The following is a 14,872-nucleotide window of genomic DNA, read 5'->3' as shown; positions in this document are numbered from 1 at the left end:
GAGTGAATAGAGAGGGGATGCACAGATGAGAATGTTTTACATACTACGTATACACATTATGTATAAAAATAGAAACCTACTCCCCATGCAGACAGTGCCCTCATTCCTTGAGAGAAGGCCAATATGGGCTACTTTTGCTGTAGGATTTTGGCCTCTCAGGTCCTGACAGACTTGTTTGCTCTCCAGTGCATTCCATCGGTAGTTTTCTGTATTCTATCCACATTCTCAGTGGAAGAGTTAGAACAAAAAATTTCAAACATATTCAAAAATACATGGATTAGGGGCGCCTGCATGGCACAGCGGTTGGGCATCTGCCTTAGGCTCAGGGCGTGATCCCGGCGTTGTGGGATCGAGCCCCACATCAGGCTCCTCTGCTATGAGCCTGCTTCTTCCTTTCCCACTCCCCCTGCTTGTGTTCCCTCTCTCGCTGGCTGTCTCTGTCTCTGTCGAATAAATAAATTAAAAAAAATCTTTTAAAAAAAAATACATGGATTAGTAAATGAACCCCCATGTACCCATCATTTAGTTTCAATAATTGCCAACTCTTGGGTGATCTTCTGTCATCTATATCCCATCCTCTTTCCTCCTTTTCCTCCAAATTATATTAAACAAATTCTAGACAGCATTCCCCATATGTCACTTCACATGTATATATTTGAGCTTTATCTTTAAAGGACAGGAACTGTCTTTTTAAAAAAAATTACATCATCATCATCGTCTTTACACACATACAAAATTAATTAATTCTTTATTTTAATCACATATTCAGTCAGTGTTTTCATATTTGCATGGTTTTCTTGTCACATCAGGCAATTTAAAAAAATTTTTAAGGATTATTTATTTGAGAGAGCAAACACTATACAACCACTCCACCCATCCCCAAACAACCGCCCACTTGTACTACCATAGATTAGCTTGCATTTTCTACAATTCATATAAAATAATACAATATATACTGTTTTGGAGGGAAGAGGAGGGTCCAGATGGAGGGTCTCACTCAGCATAATCAGAAATCCTCTGTGTGTGACAATTAATAGGTCATTCCTTTTCATTGATCAATACTATTCCATTTTGAGGATATACCACAATTTTTGAACCATTCACCCATTTGTTGGCCATCTGAGTTATTTTTAATTGTGGCTGTTACTTTTATTGTTGTTACTGTTTGATCATACCATGAATTGCTTGAAGCAAAAGGCAAATAATATCAATACGTACTTCTATATTTCCTACTGCATTTCTTTTTTTTTCTCAATTAAAAAATTGTAATTACTTAGACGCATTCAGAATTTACCACCCCTACAGTGCACCAGGCAAGGTTAGTGGTTGTTGAAAATGCCATCAGGACAGGGCTATCTAAAGACACTTGGTAGTGTGTTAACTATACAAAAAGACACAGTATAGCAAACCAATCTTACACAGCCTTACATTTCAGTTTTTTTCTTTAAAAGGAGCGAGTTGTGTACAGGGGATTAAATGCTTGATAGACAATAAAAAAACTGCACTAGAACCAACTTACTCATCCTCATCATCTTCATCTTCCTCCTCATCTTCTTTGTCTTCCTCATTTCCCTGGTCTTCCTTTGTCTTGTTTTTTTCCGCCTGGATGACTCCCTTTTTTGCTGCATCAGACTTCCCTTGAGCAGGGTGTGCAGCGATATCCTTTTCATTTTCCTCTCAGCTGAGTGGACTTCCTTTCATGAGGCTGCTTGTCATCTGCAGCAGTGTTGTTCCACATCTCTCCCGGTCTCTTTGCAACACTGCCAGTTAATAAGGCAGGATGTTCTCCTTTGAGTTTTGACCAATACTCAGAACCAAACAAGGAAAAGGTGGTAGGAGGCCTTTTGAGTGCATTGGGATCCTTGAACTTCTTTTTTGTTTCTCCTGTTATAGGGAGCATATAAGTTTTCATTTCTCTTTCTTAACGGGCCTTGTCTCCTTTTGCCACATCTTCAAATTTTCCTTTCTTTTTCGCAGACATGGTCTTCCACCTCTTAGAAAACTCTGAGAGGCTGACTGAAGCATCTGGGTGCTTGTTCTCATGCTCCTCTCTGCAAGTTTGCACAAAAGAATGCATATGATGACATGTTGTCTCTCGGCTTCTTAGGACCTCCTCTGCCCGTGTTTATTTTCCTCAGCGAAGCCCAGAGTTGCCCCGTGCCCATCTGCCTCTCACTTGCCCCGGCGCTCTGTGGAGCTCAGTGTACTGCAGTGGCCATCCTACTGCATTTCTTAACTAGAATATACCTATGGGGGAAATTCCACCTCATCAACATTTCAATTATACTTGATGAAGGAGTGTACTGGGAGGATGGCGTTTGTGTTCGGTGAACTTCAGTTTCAAATGAGAGTATCTTCTTGCCCGTAGGAAGGACTTGGTGACATGGATTATGGTTCTTTCCCAGCCGGTAGAATTCCATAGCTCTGCTTCAGTTGGGCTGGGCACCAGAGGCGAGAGGAGGATGTGCCGGGTCATCTCTGCTTACTGTGTGCTGTGACTTCTCATGGTAGCTCCCCCTGGGACTGAAGGGAATGAAGCAGTAGTTACACCAGCGGCTGTGGCTTGCTAGATGCTGTCTGCCAGGAAAGAGGGTGAGGGAGCCATCAGCCTCTCACTCTTCCTACTTCCAGGGGGACCAAAGATTACTACGGGAGTTTCCCCACACAGAAACCCTGACTGTAAAATGCCCTTTGCAGCCTCCCTGGCCGAGCTCCAGGTAGGGGCCAGCTGTCCCACCTGCCTGGATTACCTGAGAGACCCAGTGACCACTGACTGTGGGCACAACTTCTGTGGCTCCTGCATCCACCAGTGCTGGGAAGACCTACAGGACATCCTCGCCCGTCCCGTCTGCCTCCACCACTGTCCCGACAGGAACTTGAAGAGGAACATGCATTAGGTCACATGACTGGTATCCTCAAGCAGCTTCCCGCCAGGAGGAGCAAGAGAAGGCTGCAGGAAGAGAAAGCCCTGTGTGAGCAGCACAGTCAGGCTCTGGCCCTGTTCTGTGAGAAGGACCTGGAGCTGCTATGTCCCCAGTGCAATGTCTCCCCCGGCCTCCTCCTCCTCCAGGGGCCACCCCCTGACGCCCATTGAGCAAGCTGCGCTGGCCACGGGAAAAAGCTCCAAAGATACATCGAGCCCCCGCAGAAGCAGGTTGAAGACACTGAAAGGGGGTTAGAAATGCTAGTCTCAAATTTATTTGAATTTCGAATGAATATAAAAATTCAAAGGGGGGAATTACACTATGATTTTAAAACAGTCTAAGAGTTTTCTTAAAGAGAAGGAATTCTTTTCAAATTACCAATTGAAGAGAAAGCCATTCAAGAGAAATTGAATGAGAACAAAAATTCTCAGAGCATGTAACCACACTAAAAAGGCTCTTATTTGAAATAGCAGAAAGGTGTGTACAGTCAGAACAAGAGTTGCTCACAGGTATTGAAAGTATCTATAATTGGGGCGTCTGGGTGGCTCAGTCGGCTAAATCTACCTTCAGCTCAGGTCATGATCTCAGGGTCCTGGGATCGAGCCCAGCATTGGGCTCCTGCTCAGCGGAAAGTCTGCTGCTCCCTCTGCCCCTCCTCCTCCCCTCCCTTGAGCTCCCGCCCTCTCTCTCTCAAATAAATAATCTCTAAAGAAAGAAAGAAAGAAAGAAAGAAAAAAAGTACCTATAACAGGCATGAAAACCTAAAACACCCCAGCCTTCTTTTCATATAAATTCAAGAAAAAATATATTGGTTCTCCTGAACAGTATTTTAACCTACAGAAAATAATTGATCTATTTAAGGTCAATTTGACACTAGATATTGAAACTGCTCACCCCAGTCTTATTATCTCAGAAGACAGAAAAAGGGCAATATTTGGAAAGGTGAGAACAAACTTTTCATACAATCTCAGCAACTTTAATTTTTTAGCAGTGGTCCTGAGTCTCCAGAGGGTTGTTTCTGGCAGGCATTATTGGCAGGTGGAAGTAAGAGGCAATGGTCAACGGGCCATAGCTGTTTGTAAGGAATATTTTCCCAGAAATGCAGTGACTCCCCCATCCCAAAAGATGGATGTCAGCAAATCCAGTTCTGTCTGGTCTAATAAAGTGCAGGTGGATTGACATTTTTCTGGACTATGAGTTGGGGAAGGTTTCATTTGAATAACAGGTCTCCTATCTATACTTACACTGATATATTTAGAGAAAGACTTAGGGCTCATTTCTTTTTTTTTCTTTTTAATTTAGGGCTTATTTCTATATTGGACCTACTTCAGACCTTACAATATAGTAACTCATGAAAAGAGAACTACCTGGAGACTTTTGCAGGTTGATGTTTTTCTCTCTGTTATTCATGCATGCCACTTGGAATGTTAACTATATAATTAATTGTTGGGATGGTACGATCTCAAGAAATATGGTAATTTGGGCTTTGGTTGTGTGTGGTGGTTTTTACCTTTTTTAGTGATTCTATATTCACAGGAAATTGTGAAGACAGTGCAATGTGTTGTGTTAACACCTAGAAGACAGTCATCTCACTGAGAGATAGTGCCTCTCTTTCACTAACTATAACATATCACTTAGCAGGACTACTTCACAGAAATGGTGCAAGAAACAAATGCAAAGTGCTTTTGTAATTCCAAAATAAAACATATAAAAATTACAGGTCTTGGGGTGCCTGGCTGGCTCAGTCTGGAGAGCATGTGACTTGATCTCGGGGTTGTGAGTTTGAGGCTCACATTGAGGGTAGAGTTTATGTAATAAAAAAAAATTTTGTTTTAATTACAAGTCTTTTCCTTACATCTTTTCAAATTTTCATAAATGCATTTGCAACATTTATAATTTTCCTATGTATTCTCCATTTCTAGAAATTTACCAGTTGATAAAATCAGTTGTAAATTCTATGCTTTATAATATATTGAAGAAAATGGTCTTTTACTTTCCAAATTGTTAGATTTGGAAAAGCCATTTTATTTTATTTATTTCATTTCATTTCATTTCATTTCATTTCATTTCATTTCATGTTTTTTGAGAAACCCATTTAATGCCAGAAAATTTTAGAGCACGTGTGCAGAAACCAGTGTGTACAGACCCTATCTTATTAACTAGTGGCTAGGATTACAGCCTAAGCAAATTTATAATACTCTAAGGTACAGAAAGTACCACAATAGATTTTTCATTTTGTCTTTGTTTATACAAGGTATTTACAGAATTCTATTTGTTTTGCTTTTGTCTTTCATTTTTGAAAACCATGTTCATACATAACCTCAAAACACCACATACTTTTGTTATATTACATTATGTTAAACTGTCATTTTAGAAAATTTTTGTATTTGGAAGCCTATATGTGTATTGTTTACAATTCTTGGTAATAAAGAGTTTTATTTTGTGGGGTGCCCGGGTGGCTCAGTCCGTTGGCCGTGGGACTCGATTTAGGCTTGGGTAGTAATCTCAGGTCGTGGAATCGAGCCCCCTTTCTGGCTCTGCTCTCAGCATGGAGTCTGCTTGCCCTGCTTGTCCCTCGCCACTCCCCCCCCATGCTCTCTGTCTCTAAAATAAATAAATAAAATCTTCATGGGGAATTTCCTTTTGTATATCTGTAAATTTTGTCTACAATGTGAGGAAGATGCTCAGGAGAGTTTTTGAGAACCCCTTTTATTGAGGTCGGAGGAACCCCTTCATTGATCAGGACAGCCTGCAGTGGTTATTTCAGCTGCTAAACACAAACCTAGTACTTTTTCTTGTCAAGTGCAGTGGGGGTCAGCAGGGCACCCCTCCATTACTCCACCCAGCAACCTAACTCCATTATACATGGGATATCTAGGTGCTGGGTCATTGCAACTAGAAAGGGAGCATAAAAATGGCACACTGAGGCTGAAAAACCAAGAGCAGGAAGTGACACACATTTTCATTTATTCCATTTTCTAAAAATAATTGCAAGGCTCCACTTCTCTGCAAGGTGGCTGGAAAGAATACATTAATATGAGGTGAAAAGCTATCGTTTGCCACAATTTTTTAATCCAATTAGACATTAGTGAAATTCACATTAATAGTGAGTGCTAGAATTTGCTAGAATTAAAACTCTCCAATTAGAACTTGTAAATAGATTGACATAGAACTTGATAACAGTTTTGGCTCAATTTGACAGCAGTTATTCAATAACTTCACCCACATCAGAGATATTTCCTTTTAAGTAAAATAAGCATTAAAACGCTCTTCAGTGGGAGAATAATAAAGCATTATTATTATGAAATCCTGGTGAGTCATTAGAAGAGTTATTGAGAGTAATGTCCAAACAGATTGGAATGAAAGGGGGAAAAAAAAATCTCTTAATTGGGCAAGGCTTCTGTAGATAAGAAGCCCAGAAGCTACAGAAGTGAGATGATGAAGGCCAGGGGTAAGGTTGAAGTAAAGTTAGAGCAAAAATACAGAGATAGTTCTTTGCCTCATTTTGATAAGCACAAAATTCATTCACCATGGTTAGTTAAATAACACAATATAAAGTTACCACAGTGTATGTATTTTTTAATGATTTTGAGAGAGAGAGAGCATGAGCGGGGGGGGGGGGGGAAAAGGAGCTGGACAAGCAGACTCCCTGCTGAGCAGGGAGACCCATGTGGGGCTGGGTCCCAGGACCCTGAGATCATGACCTGAGCCAAAGGCAGTTGCTTAAAGGACTGACCTATCCAGGCGTCCCCACAGCACAATATATTAACTGTAATTCTGTAAAGTTCAAACTATATGGACCCAGAGGGCAGAGTCTCCAGCCACAGAGGATTACTCTCAAGCCTTGAAACTGAAAGGAATTTGCTCACTGGGTTTCAGAATTGCCTGGGGCTGGTGACTCGTAATAACTTCAGCACAAATGTGTGCAGCCACAACCCTGGTCTTCTGTCCAGCACATCCTCTCAGCAGTGAAGAGCCTAATGTAACTGTTTTTGCAGTCGGGATAGGCCGAGGCCCTCCCAAATCATCAAATCCTGGTTCCTTTTTTTCCTCCCTCAATTTATTTTTTTCCGCTCCATTTTTCTGTAAGCAGTTTAAGGAACCATGTTGTACCTTCAATACATTGCTTGGAAATCTCAGCTAAGTATCTAAGCTCATCACTTCCAAGTTCTGCTTTCCACACAACTGTAGGACACGTTCAGCCACGTTTTCTTCTGCTGTATGACAAGAATTAACTTTCCTCCAGTTTCAAATAACATGTTCCTCAAATCCTTTTTTAAAAAACTTTAACTTAATTTTTATTTTATTATTATTATTTTTTTAAAATAAACTCCACACTCAGCATGGAGCCCAACATGGGTTTGAACTCAGAGCCCTGAGATCAAGACCTGAGCGAGGTCAAGAGTTGGATGCTAAACCCAAGTGCCCCTTTTTAAATTTTATTTTTAAGTAATCTCCACACCCAGCATGGGGCTCAAACTTACAACCCCAAGATCAAGAGTCCCATGCTCTACCGACTGAGCCATCCAGGTGCCCCTCCTCAAATACTTCTGAACTCTCACTGAAGCTTCTTTAACTCTTGTATTCCCACTAATATTCCCTTTATGACCATATATATATATATATATATTCTCTAAATATATATATTTACTTGTCATGGGCTCCCTGTTGGGTAGGCTAATCCCATTGTCTGTAATATGAGTTACTGTACAGATTTATACCCCAGTGAAAAACAAACCTGACGAAATTGACTTAGACAATTGTTCCACATTGAATTTCCTAGAATAGGTGATTTGAAGAATTGATATCTTTGTCTCCTCTTCAAACTGCAACTCAAAGCAAACTGCCACCAGGATTTATTACTTGGTTGACACTTTTTCAGTGATTTCATAAGTGATCTGGCAGCAAAGTCACTTGAATTCTAGTCTGTGTTTATTTACTTTTCTTTGCTTATTCACTCTGTTCTTGGCATTGAGATTGACAAGAATCAACTGTGACTCTACACCAGTTTTCTGCTTGCTGGGACTCATGAACAGGGACAGTCCCCCATTAAAATTCTATGGTTTTAAAAAGGGGCGGGAAGGAGGAGGAAGGCATAAAAGCAGGGGCCCTAAGCAAGGGAGGTGGGAAGGCAGTGACACAGTTTCAAGCTAATGCCCACAGGACTTGCTGTTGGCTTGATTGGTTGCGGTTAAGGAATTAGAGAATTCAAACATGCTTCCAGGGATTTCTACATTTGCTATTAGTCAAATGGAGGGTCCATGACTATTATGTGGAGATGAATAATTTTCTGATGTGGCAGAGGAGGTTGGTGGTAAATTTTTTTACCATTTTTTTCATGTTTGAGGGACATTTTTTTCATGTTTGAGGGAAAATATTCTCAAAGACCCTGAGGCAGGACAGAATGTGAATGGTTGGAGCCAAGGCAGTGGAGAATTGCTGCTCTTCAGTCTTGTATTTTAGCTCCTATGATGGTGCCTGGTTACTAGTAATTGCTCGATAAATATTTGTGGTATTTGTTTTGATTTCGAATGATCTCTATGGCCAATGCGGAGCTCAAACTCGTGACCTGAGATCAAGACTCACATGCTCTACCAACTGAGCAGGAGCCCCTATTTGTGGTATTTGTTAAGTAATGAGTTAATTATGAATATACAAATCTTACACACCAAAATCATGGTACATTGCAGACCTTGCTAATTGATTTTTTCTTCCTGGTATGGCTTATTAGTCCGACACTCCCTCCTCTTTACTATAAGGGTTGACTAAGCTCTCAGCTGTCTTTACAGCAAAGAAACAGTAAAATCATCACTTCTCTGCCAATCACTGCCACGTCCCATCTCCAGTGTAGATCTTATTGATCCAAAGAAGAATGTATTTACCATGTGAGGAAAAAAAAAAAACCAACAAACTGCATTCATAAACCCATATAAAAACATAATTCTTGGGAGTAATATGTAAACTCTAGATGATGCACTGAGGAGAACTGACATCACATATTTAGTATTCCTGCCTAAAATGCTTACCCTGCATCTAAAGAAGATTTCATTAGACAGTTCTAATTGCGGGACAGTTTGCAAAATAAGTAGCTTGAATTCTTTAAAAATGTCAATGTTACAGAAGATAAAGAAAGGCTGAAGAACTCTTCTCAATTAAAGGAGAAAAAAAGGGCAACTAAATACAACTTGTGATCCTATATTGGATCCTGGATCAGGAAAAAAAAATCTATACAGAGCATTATTGGGACAACTCAGGAAATGTGAACAGGGACTCTATATTCAATTATAATATATTGTATCAAGGCTAAATTTCCTCATATGGTAACTGCATTGTGGTTAGGCAGGAGCACGTGATGATATCTATTGAAGCATTTATCCTCTCTAGTGGTTCACGAAAGAAAAATAAAGCTCTGTATAAACAGAGTGATTAAAAAATGGGGCAAAACAAAAGCAGGCCCATCTAAATGAAGAATATACTATGCTCACTAGACTCCTCCTGTAACATTTCTGTGGGTGGAAATCATCCAAAGTGAAAAATATTGGGATGCCAGGGTCCTGGGATCGAGTCCAGCACTAGGCTCCTTGCTCAGCGGGAAGGCTGCTTCTGCCTCTGACGGCCCCTCCCTCTGCTTGTACTCTCTCTCTCTCCCTCTGACAAATAAATAAATAAAATCTTAAAAAACAACAAAGACAAAACAAAAAATATTTTAGGAGGAGTGAAAAAATCCCAATCTTTCCTTTAACATGGGAAGTACTTTCTTTTCAAAGACAATTGTAAAAGACAGGATATTAGGAATTAGCCTTGTGGCATATATAATACCTGTGCATTGCTAGATCTTCTTGAAAACAATATGCCATATGCCTTCTTATTTCTTCTGTGTTCATGCTGAGATTTCTGCCTTAATGACAAGTAACAAGTTGGTTTCCATAATACCTAAAATGGTTGGTTTTCCTTTTTTTTTTTTTTTTTTTTAGAGATAGAGACAGCCAGCGAGAGAGGGAACACAAGCAGGGGGAGTGGGAGAGGAAGAAGCAGGCTTATAGTGGAGGAGCCTGATGTGGGGCTCGATCCCATAACGCCGGGATCACGCCCTGAGCCGAAGGCAGACGCTTAACCGCTGTGCCACCCAGGTGCCCCGGTTTTCCATTTCTTGCTTATGGTTTTGAATATTCTGTTGGTGTGCAAAATTGGTAGTAATTTAGAAAATTTCCATGAAATAGTTTTTGGCTATGCCAGTTATGCATGAGTGCCATAAATAAGCATGCATAATATTTAATACTTTACAAAAGCAAAAATAAACAAGTGGGACTACATCAAACTAAAAAAAAAGCTTCTGAATGAGAGAAAACATTTGCAAATCATGTATCTGATAAGGGTTAATATCTAAAATACATAATGAAGTCACACAACTCAATCTGATTTAAAAAATGGGCAGAGGAACAGAATAGACATTTTTCGAAGAAGATATACAAATGGCCAACAGGTACATGAAAAAATGCTCAACATCAGTAATCATCAGGGAAATGCAAATTGAAACCACAATGAGATGGGGGCACCTGGGTAGCTCAGTTGGTTAGTGTCCAACTCTTGGTTTCCGCTCGGATCGAGATCTTAGGGTAGTGAGATTGAGCCCTGAGATAGGCTCCACACTCGGTGCAGAGTCTGCTTAAGACTTTCTCTCCCTCTCCTCCCTCCCCCCTCCCCACTCTCAAATAAATAAATAAATCTTTAAAAATACACCAAATAAACCACAATGAGGTATTACCTCACACTTGTTAGCATGGTTATCAAAAAGACAAGAGGTAACAAATGTTGGTGAGGATGTGGAGTAAAGAGAACCATGTGCACTACTGGTGGGCATGTAAATTGCTGCAGCCACCATGGAAAACACTATGGAGGTTCCTCCCCAAATTAAAAATAGATCTTCCATGTGATCTAGTAATTATACTTCTGGGTATTTATTTAACTGAAAGAAATGAAATCACAATCTTGAGGAGATGTCTGCACTCCCACTTTCATTGTAGCATGATTTACAATAGCCAACACATGGAAACAACCTAATTGTCCATCAACAGGTAAATGGATAAAGAAAATGTGATATGTATGTGTGTATATATATATATATATACACACATATATACATATAAATACACACACACACACAATGAAATATTCAGCCAAAAAAAGAGGAAGGAAATCCTGCCATTTGCAACAATATGGATAGATTTTGAGGGTGTTATGCTTAATGAAATATTTCAGACGGGGGCACCTGGGTGGCTCAGTAGGTTAAGCGTCTGCCTTTGGCTCAGGTCATGATCCCAGGGTCCTGGGATAGAGCCCCACATCAGCTCCCTGCTCAGCGGGGGAGCCTGCTTCTCCCTATCCCTCTACCCCTCCCGCCCCCCAATTGTGCTTTCTCTCTCTGTCAAATAAATAAAAAATGAAATATGTTGGGCAAAGACAAATACTGTATGATCTCACTTATTTGTGGAATCTAAGCAAAGCAAAACAAAACAAAAAACAAAAACCCTCTACATACAGAGAATAGATTGGCAGTTGTCAGAGGTGGGAGGGAGGGAATGGGCAAAACAGATAAATGTGATCAAAAGGTACAAACTTCCAGTTATAGGATAAATAAGTCCTGGGAATGTAATATACAGTATGATGACAATAGTTAGCTGTATTGTATATTTGAAGGTTACTAAAGCAGTAAATCTTAAAAGTTCTCATTTCACACACACACATTTGTAACTGCGTGTACTGATGGATGTTGACTAAAAGTTACTGTGGTAATCACTTTGCAATATATAAATATATCAAATTACATTGTACACCTAAAACGAGTACAATGATATACCAATTATATCTCTATAAAAAATAAACATAAAAAGGACAAGCCTAAGTTAAGTTGTAAAAAAAAAAGAAAGCAAACCCATGAAATAATGTATATAAGGTCATCCCATCTCATATATACATATATATATTTCTATATGTATAATATAGAAATAATATAGAAATATAAAATAGAAATATGTATAAAACATATATAATATAGAAATATAGCTACATATTTTAATGTATAAAAACAAAAAATAGGGGGCCTGGCTGGCTCAGACAGAGGAGCATGGGACTCTTGATCTTGAAATTGTGAATTCCATCCGCACTTTGGGTTTAGAGTTTACTAAAAAAAAAATAATATAAGTAAAAAAAAATGATGAAGATACATGAAACAGTAACAGGAGCTAACACTGGAGAAGATGACACAATAGTGTTTTGATCTAATACATTTCTATATCATTTGATTTTTAAAATATGCATACTTCAATCCATGGTAAATGAAAAAAATTTTTTTAAAGATATGAGGTTAACAAACTAACTTACTACTCTGTATGTATAGGATATCATTTCCATAGTTTTTGCTGCTCAGGGGGAAGTTCCTGATACTCATTTAATTTTCTTGCTTGTTTATTTTTATTTGGTTGGTTTTGGGGGGGACCTTGACAGCTCATTATATAATGTAATTCATGGAAGGCTGATCTCTTAACTTTTAGTTTTCCCCTTTATCTTCATTCTCTACTCCCAATCTCTCCCACCCAGGTGCTCACATCAATATACATGATAAACTATTTTAATATGCACGCATCCTGGCAAAATATGAAGTGTTACTTCTTGTCACTATGGCTGCTTGGTGGCTACTGATTTTTACTGCTATGCTTGGTTTATCTATACATATCATTTAGGAGTCATCCAAGTATATTGTGGGGAGGACCTTTTTTTAAAATTACTGAAATACAGGTCTGTTAATGATTATTTTTTTAGAGATTTTATTTTTAAGTAGTCTCTACACCCAAGGTGGGGCTTGAACCCACAACCCTGAGATCAAGTGTTGCATGCTCCACCAACTGAGTCAGCCAGGCCACCCGAGGCCTGTTATTTGTTTTTCTAGTACAAAACATAAAATATATTTGGTTGTCTACGATATATCAGTATTCACCAATAACAGTATGTTTCATTTTAAGTGACTGATTTAATCATTTTCCTGGGTTAGCAGCATAATACTGTTAAACCACAAGCAATGAATTCCTGCTGATTTCTAATGTACAGAATCCTGTGTTCACATGAAGAAAATGATCTATTTTCCCTACAAAATTATTTTAAAAGCACTTTCTTTTAATTTTCCATACATGAGAGATATAGTCAAATGTGGAATGCTTGTATGGGTAGTGATGGAGTGAGTGTTAAGAAAGGACATAGGTCAGGGGCAACTGCGTGGCTCAGTTGGTTGAATATCTGCCTTCAGCTCAAGAAATGGTCCCAAAGTCCTGGGATGGAACCCCGCCTGGAGCCCCGCATCAGGCTCCCTGCTCAGTGGGGAGCCTGCTTCTCCCTCTCCCTCTGCCCCTCCCCCTGCGTGTGCTCTTTCTCTCTCTTTCAAATAAATAAAATCTTTGAAAAAAGGAAAAGAAAAGAAAGGACACAGGTCTCTGGAAGCAGGAGGCAGGGGGAGGGTACAGGCTGTAACCTCATGCTTACGCTCCTTAGGAAAGAAGTGCCCCCAGGGGGCTCCACCGGAAGGGCTCTTCATTGCCCCTGTGGGTGGGAGTGGGCGGCAGGATACGTGGTAGCGGTACTTTTGGATTCTGAGTAAGATTTACCCGCGCTATAACCCCTCTCCATCTCTTAACCTCTCAGGTCCTCAATTTTCCCATCTCTGAATTGGGAACCATAATCGCCGTGAGGGTTATGTGAGATGAAGAAACGTATTTAGTTGAGCAAGGACACATGTCATTTATTTCAGGCCACAGGCTGAGCCTCCTCCAGCACCCAGTATTTCTGGAGCAGGTTCTTTCCCTGCCTTTGCCTGATGGTCCACTATGGGGAACCACAGTCACTGTGTGGATGAAGGCCCTAAGATTCCATCTACTTCAGGTGAGGGCCAGTCACCCACCACCCAGCGAAGACCCATGACCTTCAGGAGTTCCTCCCCCAGGCAGCTCTGAAAGACGCAGTGGGGCTGAGCGCCGAGTGGGAAGTGCTGAGTGGAAGTGCTGGCCTCGGAATAGGCATGCGCATGTGGCAAAAGTAGGACTTGGTTGTTGACTCCAACAACGTTAAGGAATTACGGACAGAGGGACTAATGGGCCTGGGTTTCTCACCTTGGCTCCACTTAAGAAAAAGGCAGTTTCGGCGACATGAGCGTCCATGGCCCAGGCTCAGCCTCTGAGGGTTCTCAGGAGCTGCAGACCTGAAACCTCCTGCCTGCAGAACGCTCCACAATCCTTGTGCTGCATAGTGCTGGACGGGACAAACTGCGAGGACAGGGTGTCACTCGGGACCTAAGCTACATCCCTGGGGAGGGAATGAACTGGCCTCATTTAGCCTTTCAGGTTTCAGTCTCCTCATCAGCAAAAATGGGATTAGGGAGGACTGCAAAGGCACAAGTGAGATTATGCGTATTAAGCCCTCTCCACCTGATCTGATTGAATCACAGGAGATCCCTCCCCACCAAACATCAAATTCGAACTTCCTCATGGGTAGCCCGGCTCTGCCTTCCCTCTGCGAGGGAGGAGCCACCAGCCTGGTGGGCGGGGTCCTGATAGCTCCACCCTCCAAGTGGCATATATGCAGTGGTCACACTCTGATCTGCGCAGTGGCTTCAGGCACCCCGCAGTGAGACCTGTGTTAGCGGCAAGCCTCACAGACGGGCCTCACAGACCCGTCCAGAGTCTCCTGCCCCAGGTAAGCAGGGAGTTGGGACGATGTGGGGATGGGGAGAGGCGGCTGGAGAGTGGTACCAGCTGTGGTCTCCTGAGCTCCTGCTCCCTGCAGGGCCGAAAATCGCATCCTGCAAGGCAGTCTCATCTTTCTTTTAAAAGACATGCCGGTTCTTATGGTTACCAGTCCTTAATGAGCTTTGTCCTAAGTCACCTAAAAATACAAATAGGCAG

The 14,872-nt window shown here is 40.9% G+C and overlaps 1 pseudogene; it reads right to left on the bottom strand.

The window, feature by feature from the left end:
• Positions 1-1,515: 1,515 nt before the first annotated feature.
• LOC103658123 lies at positions 1,516-3,115 on the bottom strand (annotated as a pseudogene).
• Between the last annotated feature and the right edge of the window lie 11,757 nt (positions 3,116-14,872).

Source organism: Ursus maritimus, unplaced genomic scaffold (assembly GCF_017311325.1).
Source record: "Ursus maritimus isolate PB19 unplaced genomic scaffold, ASM1731132v1 scaffold_11, whole genome shotgun sequence".
In the NCBI taxonomy this organism is placed as follows: domain Eukaryota; kingdom Metazoa; phylum Chordata; class Mammalia; order Carnivora; family Ursidae; genus Ursus; species Ursus maritimus.
The sequence above is the reverse complement of the archived record's forward strand: the minus strand, read 5'-3'. Positions and strand labels throughout refer to the sequence as shown.